A 13495-nucleotide genomic window follows, 5' to 3' on the forward strand; every position below is an offset into this window, starting at 1 on the left:
GTAATTGTATTTACTTGCTAGTGAATAAATATAATTGGTGGGTCAATAATAATTTGACCACGACTAATATAATTAGTCCTATAAGGTCTTACAAAAGAATCAATTGAACGATAAATAACTCAGGCCCATTAGGAGTATGGGCTTGCGATCCAATTAGGTTAACAAAAGAATCGGTTTCTTTTGACCTAGGTTACTAGTATTATATGAGGATATAATGTTGGTAGTGGAGAAGTGGGGATAATGGGGGTGTGAGTATTAATGATATTTTTAATTTAAACTCTCACTCTCAATTATTCATACACACACACAGAAACAAAAACCAGAAAAAGCAAGAGAAACAATACTCTTCCGTTCTAGCAAACGTTGGTATTCAATTGATTCTGGTAGACTGAATAGAGGAGCAACGTTTGAGGCTCTATAGATTATATTACTACGTTAATTTCGTGGATTTCACGCTACAAAGGTAATATGGACTAATTCTTTTATATGATTCATATGTCTGATTATGTTTATGATCCTGAGATAGATGTTAGGGAAGTGTTTTCTGAAATTCCGCTTTAAGCATCTATGAATCCCAACAGTGGTATCAGTTAAGCCTAATTCATAATATTCATATGATCTATATTTCTCTGGATATCAATTGTCTTGTGTTATCAGTGGAACCCAACTTGTTTTTTTTTTTGAATTCATTCGCATGAAAATCGTTTTTTTTGTGGTAATTGTCCTGAAGCTTTGATCAATTACGAAACCCACACACAATGAATTGTTTAAACACATATTTTGTTCATTGTTAATTGCCTTTTTCGTTAACTATTCAATGGTTTTGAAAAATGCTCAAACCCTAGTTTTTCCCCAATTCGATTTTAATTGGTAAAACACAAATTTTTTCAATTGGATTGAAATTTAAAAGCGAAAAACTTGTTTTTGCTGAAATTTGTAGCAATTCTATACAAAGATTGTATATCAATTCGAATATGTTCGAATTCATCAAAAAAAAAAAAAAAAAACCGAAAACAAACAAATACCGAAAAAACCGGGTAGTATGCGCAGGCCACGGGCTGTCTATGGTGGCCGGAGGGAGGCGGGCTGCTGGGTTCCCTTCTTCATGGCCACTGTTTTCTTTCTTCCAGTACAAGATGGTGCTGGATGAAGGTGACCAACTTCTTTTTTTTTTTGAAATAATTTCATATGTGAAATACCTTTTAATGAGTCTTAATTGGATTTACATAGTGCTTGTTTTTTTTCCTTTATATAGTCTTACTTAAATTAGTTAAGTTTGACCAAACATAAAATTTTTTTTATTTTTTTTTTTGCTCTTAAATAGTCTCACTTAAATTAGTTAAGTTTGACTAAACATAAAGGGTATTTTATATGCTATTGTTCTGACCATTTAGTTTGATATATTACATTGTTATTGCCGTTTATAATATTTGATATTATTTTGACATGTTATGACTAGTATGGCCCAAAACAAAATTTATATATAAAATTAGGATAGTATATACGATCTGCGAATCGTTTGTTTTGAATGTAATTATATACGATCTGCGAATCGTTTGTTATGAATATAATTAAATACGATCTGCGCATCGTTAATTTTTTTTATTATTCAAAGTATGTAATCACAAATGAAAGGAGTTTCAAGGAAGGTGATCAATGGAGATTCATGGAAGCTTCATGAATTTTTTTTTAGGGGCCATACTAGATCATCTTTTATTCATACTTTTATTTGCTTTGAGCGTTTATTTTATTTTGGTCTTTGCTTGCATAAGTTAATGTATTGGTTAAATATGCTATGTGTTCACTTAATATTAACCATGTTAATTAACTTGAATCCCCATAAATAATATTGAGTTTTATTGTTTTTCCAAACAACACCTATAAGCCTTTGATAATGAATAATACATTCTGCCAAAGCGAGGTATTGCTCATAATTCTTGGGATATGGGGTAAATTTTTTTTGGAAAATTTACAGGTTCATGTTTGGTTTCACTCAACAAAATCATCAAAAACAAAGTTTTGGATTTTGAAACTAAGAGATAGGAGAATTATCAATCTATCTACTAAGACTTATAATTAGTTATAATTAGTAAAACGTTTACTTACCTTAACTACTATAGTTAAAGGCAGGGCCAAAGTCCGTTTGACTGTAGTGGGAGAGGATCTTAGTTATTATTTATTCAAAAGGGGATTTTAAATTTTGAATAAATTATTAAACTTGTTTAATTACTGCTTATTGATAGACTATTGATTTTGCTTTATTACATTGTTGTAGAAATCATGTCTGGTTCGACTAACAACAACACTCCTGCTTTTAACTTGCGCTGTGTCTTGGAAAAAGACAAATTGAATGCAAACAACTTCCTTGAATGGGAAATGGCTGTGAGAATTGTTCTCAGAGCTGAAGGAAGGGAAAGTGTTCTTGACACTCCACTCCCTGAACCCCTGTCAGAAACTGCAACAGTTGCAAAAAAAAGAGCTAGGCAAAATCTCGAGGCCAATTCTGTGTAAGTAACATGTCTGATGCTTGCTTGCATGGAACATGATTTTAAAAAACGTTTTAACAATCTTGATGCCTACACAATAATCCAGCAACTTAGAACAATGTTCGAAAAGAATGCTCGATTAGAGAGATTTGAAGCTAATTGTAAACTTTTGGAATGCAAATTGGGCAAGGGAAAACCCGTCGGACCCCATGTGTTCGCCTTAATAGGGCATTTTCAAGTCATGGAAAAGTTGGGTTTTCCTTATCCCAAAGAGCTGGCCACTGATATTGTGATCAGATCCTTGCCAGAAACTTTTGATGCTTTCAGATTAAATTTTTACATGCAAGGAGGGGAAGCAACCTTGCCAGAATTGCATGGTATGCCTGTTCAGGTTGAAAGGAGCTTACCTTCTGAACCCGCATTGAAAGATGTGCTCATGGTCAGAAAGAATAAAAAGTTCAAGAAGAAAGGGGTTCCTAAATGGAATGGCAATGGTAAGGTAGTTACCACTAATGCCTCTCCCAGACCAAAGGCTACTCCAAAGGCTAAAGTAGCAGCACTACATGAGTGCTACCACTGCCACAAGATTGGCCATTGGAAGAGGAACTGCCACGTCTATCTGGAAGAAAAAAAGTCTGGTGCTTTATCTTCAGGTATATATGTTATTGAAATTAATTTAGCGACTTCGGCTTCTTGGGTATTTGATACTGCTTGTGGGTCTCACATTACTAGTAATGTGCAGGGTCTAATAAGAAGTAGAAGCTTGAGCAAAGGTGAGGTGGATCTCCGAGTCGGCAATGGAGCAAGAGTTGCTGCTTTAGCTATAGGAGTTTATATTTTAACATTACCCTCTGGTTTAATTTTAGAACTAAATAATTGTTATTATGTTCCTGCCATCACCAAGAACATTATTTCAATTCCGGTTTTGGACACGGAAGGTTTTTCATTTACTATTAAGAATAATTGTTGTTCTGCATATTTAAATGATATGTTCTATGTTTCAGCTAAATTATTAAATGGGTTGTATGTGCTAGACTTAGAAACTCACATCTATAACATAGACAGCAAGAAACGTAAAACAAATGATTCAAACCCCACTTACCTATGGCATTGTCGATTAGGCCACATAAGTTCAAAACGCATAGAGAAACTTCATAAAGATGGAATTCTAAAATCATTTGATTTTGAATCATTTGGTGTTTGCGAGTTTTGTTTGATGGGAAAAATGACAAAGTCACATTTCACATGTACAAGTGAAAGGGCCAATGACCTCTTAGCTCTCATACATACTGATGTATGTGGACCTATGAGTACCGTGGCTCGGGGTGGTTACAGCTACTTTATAACCTTTACAGATGATGTAAGCAGATATGGATATGTTTACCTCATGAGACATAAGTCGGACTCCTTTGAAAAGTTCAAGGAATTTCAAAATGAAGTAGAGAACCAACTTGGGAAGAAAATAAAAGCATTACGATCCGATCGTGGTGGTGAATACTTGTCTCACGAGTTTGATGATCATTTGAAAAATCGAGGCATACTCTCACAATTGACTCCACCAGGAACACCACAATTAAATGGCGTCTCTGAGAGGAGGAATCGAACTCTATTAGATATGGTTCGATCAGTGATGAGTCTTGCTGATCTTCCTATTTCATTTTGGGGATTTGCATTGGATACAGCTGCATTCACACTTAATAGAGCACTTACCAAAGCAGTGGAAAAGACACCATATGAGATGTGGACGGGAAAAGTTCCGAAATTGTCTTTTCTAAGGATTTGGGGTTGCGAAGCTTATGTAAAACGTTTAATATCTGATAAACTAGCACCTAAATCTGACAAATGTCTTTTTGTGGGTTACCCAAAAAAGACAAAGGGATACTACTTCTACAACCAAAGCGAAAACAAAGTATTTGTTGCTCGCAATGGTGTTTTTCTAGAACAGGAATTTATTTCTAGAAAAACAAGTGGGAGTAATGTATATCTCGAAGAAGTTCGAGATGAGCAACAAATGGATAAGGTTAACACCTCATCAGAGGCGCCCCAGCATGATAATGCCCAGGAGGAAATGCATTCAATGCACTTACCTCCTACCGCCCCAAGTGGAGAAAATCCACGCGAAGTCACTCTACCTAATGAGGCAGAAACTTCTCTTGTTGTTCCCCTACGTAAGTCTAGTAGGACAATAATTCCGTCAAGAAGATATATTGATTTCCTTTTGACAGAAAACTCTGAAATAACCATGTTAGAATAAGAAGAGCCTACTAGTCACAAAGATGCTTTGGAGAGTCCTGACTCCGAAAAATGGCTTGAAGCCATGAAATCTGAAATGGATTCCATGTCTGAAAATCAAGTTTGGGACTTGGTTGATTTGCCTGATGGGGTAAAACCCATTGGATGCAAATGGATTTTCAAACTGAAAACAGACAAGGATGGAAACATTAGTGTTTTCAAAGCAAGGTTGGTAGCAAAAGGGTTCAAACAAATTCATGGTATAGACTATGATGAAACTTTTTCTCCAGTAGCCATGCTAAAATCCATTAGGATAATCCTTGCGATAGCTGCCTTTCATGACTTTGATATATGGCAAATGGACGTCAAAACTGCCTTTTTGAATGGGTTCTTAAAAGAGGATGTGTACATGACACAACCACAAGGTTTTGAAGATCCGAAAAATCCAAGGAAGGTATGCAAGCTTAAGAGATCCATTTATGGATTGAAGCAAGCATCAAGGAGTTGGAACCTCAGATTTGATGAGGCAGTCAAAGAGTTTGGTTTTCTTAGAAATGAAGAGGAATCTTGTGTATACAAGAAGTTAAGTGGGAATAATATCACCTTTCTGGTCTTGTATGTAGATGACATACTCCTCATTGGGAATGACAAAAATATACTTGAGTCGGTCAAGCAATGGCTTAAAAGTCATTTCTCCATGAAAGACCTGGGAGAGGCTGAGTACATACTGGGAATAAAGATCTATAGGGATAGATCGAGGAGACTTATTGGACTAAATCAAGAGACTTACATAGATAAGATTCTCACAAAGTTCAAAATGGAAAGCTCCAAAAGAGGGTTTATTCCTATGCAACATGGCATTAAACTTTGCAAGACTATGTGCCCATCGAGTTCAGAAGAGTTCAAGCGTATGAATAATGTTCCTTATGCTTCTGCAATAGGATCAATCATGTACACTATGATATGTACTCGACCAGATGTTGCATTTGCTTTGAGTATGTGCAGCAGGTACCAGTCCAATCCAGGAGATGCACACTGGATAGCAGCGAAAAATATCCTCAAGTACTTAAGAAGGACAAAGGATAAATTTCTGGTATATGGCGGAGCTTATGAGTTGTTTGTCACTGGATACACTGATGCAAGCTTCCAAACTGACAAAGATGACTTCCGATCCCAATCTGGTTTCATATTTTGTCTGAATGGAGGAGCTGTGAGCTGGAAGAGCTCCAAGCAGAGTTCAGTTGCAGATTCTACAACAGAGGCTGAGTACATTGTAGCAGCTGAAGCAGCAAAAGAGGCTGTTTGGATTAAAAAGTTCGTTAGTGAACTGGGTGTAGTTCCTAGCATTGAGAATGGCATCAAGTTGTATTGTGATAACGAAGGTGCTATTGCTCAATCCAAGGAACCTAGATCTCACAAAAAATCTAAACATGTTGAAAGAAAATTCCATCTTATTCGAGAAACTGTTGGAAGACAGGATGTAATAATAAGTAGAGTTGATACCACGGATAACATAGCAGATCCGTTGACTAAACCACTCCCTCAGCCGAAGCATGAGAGTCATACGAGGTCCATGGGGCTTAAGCATATAGGAGAATGTCTTTAGGTTGTTTACTTCATGTTTACAATTATAAAGAATTTTGCTTACCATATGTTTGGAATGTTTATCAATAATATAAATAGTTTGTTTTTTATTTAATTGCTTGGTTTAATATTAAATAATATGTCTATGTAATTTGTGTTTTCAATAGGATTATCGGAAACGTTTCGATAATGGAACCCTATAAGTGAACTGAAATCACAATTTATATAATGTCCCTAATCTAAATCAATGGTGAATTGGACATAAGTGGTTTATTAAAGATTAGCATGTAATTAATTGATAGCTCGATTCCATGGGCTATGGAAACATAGAGATGTTTAATCGATTACATGGATGCATACCTGATGCATTGAGACTTGACCTAATCTGATTCGAAAGGGTAGAATCAAATCCTTATATTTAGTGGATTCCTTAGACATGAGTATGCCTTAATCACTACGAAATGATTAGTTTAACCTTGACGCTGTTAAACGTCGTGCTGTAATAGGAGGCTATAAAGGCAGTGATCAGGTGGGGTAAGAATTGAGTGGGAGTTATTGTCATACAAGAATGAATAAGTCCTCCTATGTGATAGGATTGGTGTGTAGGCCTCTTGATGAGCGAGAATTGAAAAATTGCATGGCCATGCGGAATAAGATTAAATGGTTAATCCTTAGTTGAACAATTCGAACTCAGAGATCAAGAAACATAATTTGAGAAATAACACTGTGTTGTCAAATTTCACAATAAGTGGGTTAAGGAATTTATAATTGTGCAATTGTCTTCGGACAAGTGGGAGATTGAAGGAATGTGTCCGTAGAAATTTCCGACAATTACTAAATATAGATATATAGGATATTTATGAAGATAATAAAGTTAATTATTATTAGTAATTGTATTTACTTGCTAGAGAATAAATATAATTGGTGGGTCAATAATAATTGGACCACAACTAATATAATTAATCCTATAAGGTCTTACAAAAGAATCAATTGAACGATAAATAACTCAGGCCCATTAGGAGTATGGGCTTGCGATCCAATTAGGTTAACAAAAGAATCGGTTTCTTTTGACCTAGGTTACTAGTATTATATGAGGATATAATGTTGGTAGTGGAGAAGTGGGGATAATGGGGGTGTGAGTATTAATGATATTTTTAATTTAAACTCTCACTCTCAATTATTCATACACACACACAGAAACAAAAACCAGAAAAAGCAAGAGAAACAATACTCTTCCGTTCTAGCAAACGTTGGTATTCAATTGATTCTGGTAGACTGAATAGAGAAGCAATGTTTGAAGCTCTATAGATTATCTTACTACATTAATTTCGTGGATTTCACGCTACAAAGGTAATATGGACTAATCCTTTTATATGATTCATATGTCTGATTATGTTTATGATCCTGAGATAGATGTTAGGGAAGTGTTTCCTGAAATTCCGCTTTAAGCATCTATGAATCCCAACAATATATATATATATATATATATATATATATATATATATATATATATATATATATATATATATATAATATGACTTTTTAAAAATTCACGTGAAAATGATTACCTTACTGGTAAAACTAGTGTTACAAAAACAAAGAAGTCACATGAACTTTACCTCAAAATTCATGTTGTAAATTTTTAAAATCCGTCCTTCAAATTTTTATCTTAAGTTTCACCACTACAAACTATTGTATTTTACTCATATAAATATATGATCTCGCATAAACACAAATCTTCGATAGATTTTAAACTCTATTGTGAATTATTCATTGTGGTTCTCAATTTGCTAGAGAGGCCCATATTGGTCTTTATCATTTATGCTTTAATTTCACGTTCTTCCATCGAATTCTCACAATTTTATTTTCAATCTCAAAATCTCAATTAAGGCAATCTACCATTGGTCTTGGGAGTTCAAGATTGTGATTTACATCATTTAATCTACATTACAATAAGATACAACTATCTACATAACAATTACAAACACATGTATTCTTGTAGATGATCAATATGAAAAGAATATGACAAAATAAGAGTAGCTATTTCTTTTGGGAGTTTGTGTAGCGAATTTGAAACTTTTCAATTCTTAGCAAATATATATATCATCCCTTATTCATAGAGAATGAAGATCCTTAATTTGTGTTAACACGTCCTAAGTCCAAAACATGCATCGTTTGCATTAATCAATATATATTTTCACCAAATAGACACATTAATTGCAGAAGAATAATAGGCCCACTTGATCAAGCCCGTAGCCAAAAACTTCAATAAATTTGTAGAGCAAAAACTTGAAAGCAACTTTCACTGACAAACGCATCACAGTTCACACATAAAGCAATAAATTCTAGTCTAATTTTCACCAAAAATACAGTAGTTTTGAGAGTTTCACGAAAAGAAAACAGAACAGTGGGACTGAAATAAGATACTCAATACCTTGGGAATTGCGTCTTGTCGTCTTAACAGGAGCAAGTACCACTTTATTCATGAATACTTCCCTCTGTTCAGCCTAACATGTAATCATAAAAAAGAAAAAAAAAAGATACTCAATACCTTGAGGAGTAGCAACTATTTGCATGCACAAAAAACCGATGAAAATCTATTCTAAAATCAATTGGTATTAAAAGTAGCCCATCAAGTATATATGTTATAGTTAACCTCTCTCTAAATTTTCAATGCGGGATCACATATGAATTATTTTCCAACAAACGAGCACACAAGGTGAATGGGGCAAAGTGCGGATACTAAAAAAGGAAAATAGGTACTATAACTAGTTATGAGCATGATGCTAGTTGCTGAATATGGTAGCACTCCCATTATCATGGAAAGTCATCAACTTTTTTGAGGAAATACGAATCGCCATCAGTCAGTGATGCTCACATGTAATTTGATGATTCTATTTGCTTTTTTATTCAAACCCGCATGCTGCACCAACAATACTCGTTTAGTTTAAATGATAAATCAATTAACTAAAGGTAGTAAAAAGGATCTTTCACAAGCATAATAGAATGAAGATTCTTTTAGGAACATCTAAAATAATGCTCTGGTTCCTACGGAGGACGGCGTATCAAGAACTCTAAATATTCTTAATTCTAAACTTATATGGATGATTATAGCCCAATCTATGTAATTATACTCTATCATATAGAGCATACAATATATATTGAGGTTCAACCATCAATTTAAGTTTTTGATTGTAGTGCAAAATACATTATAATAGTATACTCTATGAGTTTATTGATGTAATCAAAACACAAGTAAGTTTTGTGTGGACTTAAGATCTTATAAGATAATACGCACCAGTTCTAATATTTTTTTATTTTCTACTTAAATCACTTTATTCTATTTTTTTAAATATAAAAATGCGCACTATTTTTATAATGACTAAATTCTTACAAGACTTTTATGCAATACATTTAGTGAGTCAGGTTACATCCAAGCTGGCACAACCTACAAGTATCTCTACGCGCAAATGAACAATTTATTCCACACTATTAGAGTAGTAGGGTCTTGGTGGAAACCCATGGAATCCATGTGATTTCCCAAAAATAGAAAACACAAGTTGTCACCTATATAGAATATTCTATAGTACATAAGCATATCTCATATTTCGAGATACTAAACACAAGCTAAGGTCAGGACAAAGATCAACTTGGTTTTAGGTGCTTAGTACTATCTCGGTTCTGAAATACTTGCAACTAATAATAATATTATATATCTTGTAGAAAAACTTCACTATCAGTGATAAGTATAATGAAATAGAAGACTTTCTCTATTAGTTTGAAATTGCTAATGATAATGATATATTAAAAGAAAAAATATCACTAACAACACCAATATCAGCAGTAACAATAATACTACATTACAGAAATAATACTTGACCCAATATGCAGCTGGATACAAGAGTCAGTTCAATAACAAGATCGACATATAATCAAAGATACTTCGAGTATCCTCAAATAACTTTTAGTTGGAAAGCTACTTAAAAATTTATTCAGCTATCTAAAAATAAAAACACAAAAAGCAAAATACTCTAATACGCATGGGATGAAAGTTCCCTCGTTACGTTAGTAACATCCATAATGTAACGTGTTTGATAATTGCCGCGATATTAAATCTCGTTATACAACAGCTAAGTGAAGTGCTGACTGAGGCAAACAATATCGATGCAAAAATTGCTACAATATTTTTCCAATAACTCCTGATACAAAAACAATTACAACTTCTACATAAATTTTCATAACAGTCATAAGAAATGTCCAATATTTTTAACTAATTTCTAGTTTCTAGTTTCTTTCATAACATCAGCAAGATTATTCAGTTGATCAGACAATTTCAATCTTCCTAAAATACAACTCAACTAGTTCTACTTCCAACGTTAAACCATCTACATTCTCTATTTATATTCTTAGTTCCTGGCATACAAAAGTGGGATTAAGACTTCCATACCTACTATTGGGATGTTTTCAAGAGTTCGAAATGCAAATGGGTCGGGGATTCAGATTAAGGAAGCCCCATGTCCAACGATTCTTATACCCGAAGAAGGGGTGAAATGGGAATGAATTACCTAATTAACACCAAGATTCTATCACTCAACAAACAATCACTGAATCCATCATTATTCACATTCCAAATAACAAAAGTTCCCACGTCAACACCCACTATTGTACTCATTCCCACTATATATATTATTACTTCTTCGTTTCATGTTTCCTTTATAATCTCATTTTTCATTGAATTAAGCATTTTCTCAAAACAGGCATTGAAAGTGAAAAGAGCATATGCATATGACACTTCCAATGTCTTTCCCCATGAATGACAACGATTAGTTAATCGGTATAACGAGTGTAACATATTAGAGGTGTATCATGGCGCCTTTCGAAAACATTGAGACTTAGGGGAAGCGAGCGTTTATGAACAAAGCATAAAGAGTATTTTCTTCTAGTAGAAAAGGGAACTACATCACATAAAGGATATACAATACTCCCAAGTCCTAACTCCTAACCATATCCAACCAGCAAAGACTAGTGAACTATAGTGCAGAAACAATGCCACATCACCACCTTGCGATCGTATTTTCAAGGTTTTTGATAAACTACCGAAATATAGGCTACATTGACTGCAAAATATATTTTGCCACCCTGACCGAAACTATATTTTAACACTATTAAGTGAAGTTGTTTCCAACAAAAGGGAAGGAAATTGTTCAACTTTTCAGTCCCAACAGCTAATAGGAAGTTAGCCTTAGAGGACATTTAAGTTGAAAAGTCATTCCATAGTGACTCTTCAAACTTTGTTTAAGGTGGACAACCATGACAGTATAAATTATTCATCTAATTAAGTACAAATGTATCACATTTATAAATGTTAGAACACCTCAAGCATTGAACAAAGTGTACTTAAGCATGCATTAGTCAGATTCTGACCCCTACTTACACCCACTTGAGCATATATACAGAGTGTAACTTTGGAATCTCAAAAGTGACTGAGACTTCTCAAGATCTAACGTTCGAGTCTATAAATACCACCAGCAGTTGAGAGGTAACAGTATCTTTCAGCTTAGACCTCAAAAACCCAACTCTCTCTTTCTCCTCCTTCAGTTAGAGCTATAGAAATGGGTTGCTATAAGTTGACAGTTGCCTGGTTTATTCTGGCAATTTTTTTCAACCAAGAAAGTCAGTTTGTCAAAGGCAGACAGCTGAAATTAGGGAACACCAAAGAGTTCCAAGAGTTTCACATTCATGAAAAAGCAAAAGAAACCACAAACCACATTAATATAGTTGATCCTCAACCCAATAGGGCCGCAAAAGCTATTGAGCTCCTACCTCAAGTACCAATTCAGTTGCATGATGATCTTCAGACATCACCAGGTCCACCACCACCCCATGACTACTTGGATGATTTCAGACCCACAAGCCCAGGTCGCAGTCCAGGTGCTGGACATGCCATTCACAACTAGCATTTTCAAGTGTTAATAAATTGTTTATCTTTTTCATTAGAGAAAATCATGTATTTTATCAAGTGCTTATGAAGTAACTTTGTTAAATACTTCTATATTTTACCAGTCTGCATCATAATTTATCGAACAAAAATATCCAAGATATTAGTCAAGATAATGCTATACATGCATGCAAAGAAATTTGATCCATTTTCCGCATGTTCTTCCCATATTTTGTCAACAATTCCAACTTATGTCTGGTGCAAAAGTTGGCAATATTCAACAAGAATATGAGCAGAATTGCAAATGAAATTGCAAAATACTAATGGCTATTAACTTTCATGCACTAAATTTTTGCATCTTCAGAAGCTACATGCAAAATCTTAAACCAGCGTTTTTTTTCTTACGTTCTTCATTAATTCATTATACCAACACATGGGCTTAACTGAAAGACAAACATAGGAGAGGGAATTGTTCAAAAACTAGGAAATGAGCCTTGCCAAGATCATGGAATATAATATCCATGATCCAAATAATGACAAAGCAAATCAAAATCAAGCACTTCAATCTGATTTTCATATAAGCATCCCATCAGTGTGTGTAAACTTTTGTAAATTTGTCTCTTGGCATGTTAGGGACAACCACCATCAGTGGCCTACTGCCTATAGGCGTGCTTCTATTAGTCAAACCCAAGACCATGTCTTTTAGTTACACTATCAAAAATTTCCATTTATCAGTGATTCTATAAGATATAATATATTATAACCTCGATATAGGCTTTACTACACTATTTCTGAATCATCTTTATCAATGGTTCTATGGCTAATAAGAACTTCAAATTCTAAACATGATTAGGACTTAGGACTTGGGAGTATGGAATAGTGATCTCATGAGAACAAATTATAACCTCAATATAGGCTTTACAAAACTATTTTAATTCATAGTCGTCATGTATGGTTGTATCATGTATGGCCAATATGAGCTACAAGTTCCGTAACATGATTAGGACTTAGGAGTAACAACTTTCATCTGGGTAATTAGCAGCCATTATACTCCAAACTAGGCTGATGAGTCCTTTGTAGACATTTCATTCCCAAAGAGACTCAACATGTTAATTGAATTTTCAGGTTCACTCGCAAGAGTTGTCCCACAAAATCACTCTTTAGAGCTGATCTATCCATGGTTCAAACCCGAGCCAGTCACTCCTGAAAGCCAAACGACCTGAAGAGCTTTGCAGGGGAAACAAATATTGAAAGT

This window comes from Amaranthus tricolor, chromosome 8 (genome assembly GCF_026212465.1).
Source record: "Amaranthus tricolor cultivar Red isolate AtriRed21 chromosome 8, ASM2621246v1, whole genome shotgun sequence".
NCBI lineage: Eukaryota > Viridiplantae > Streptophyta > Magnoliopsida > Caryophyllales > Amaranthaceae > Amaranthus > Amaranthus tricolor.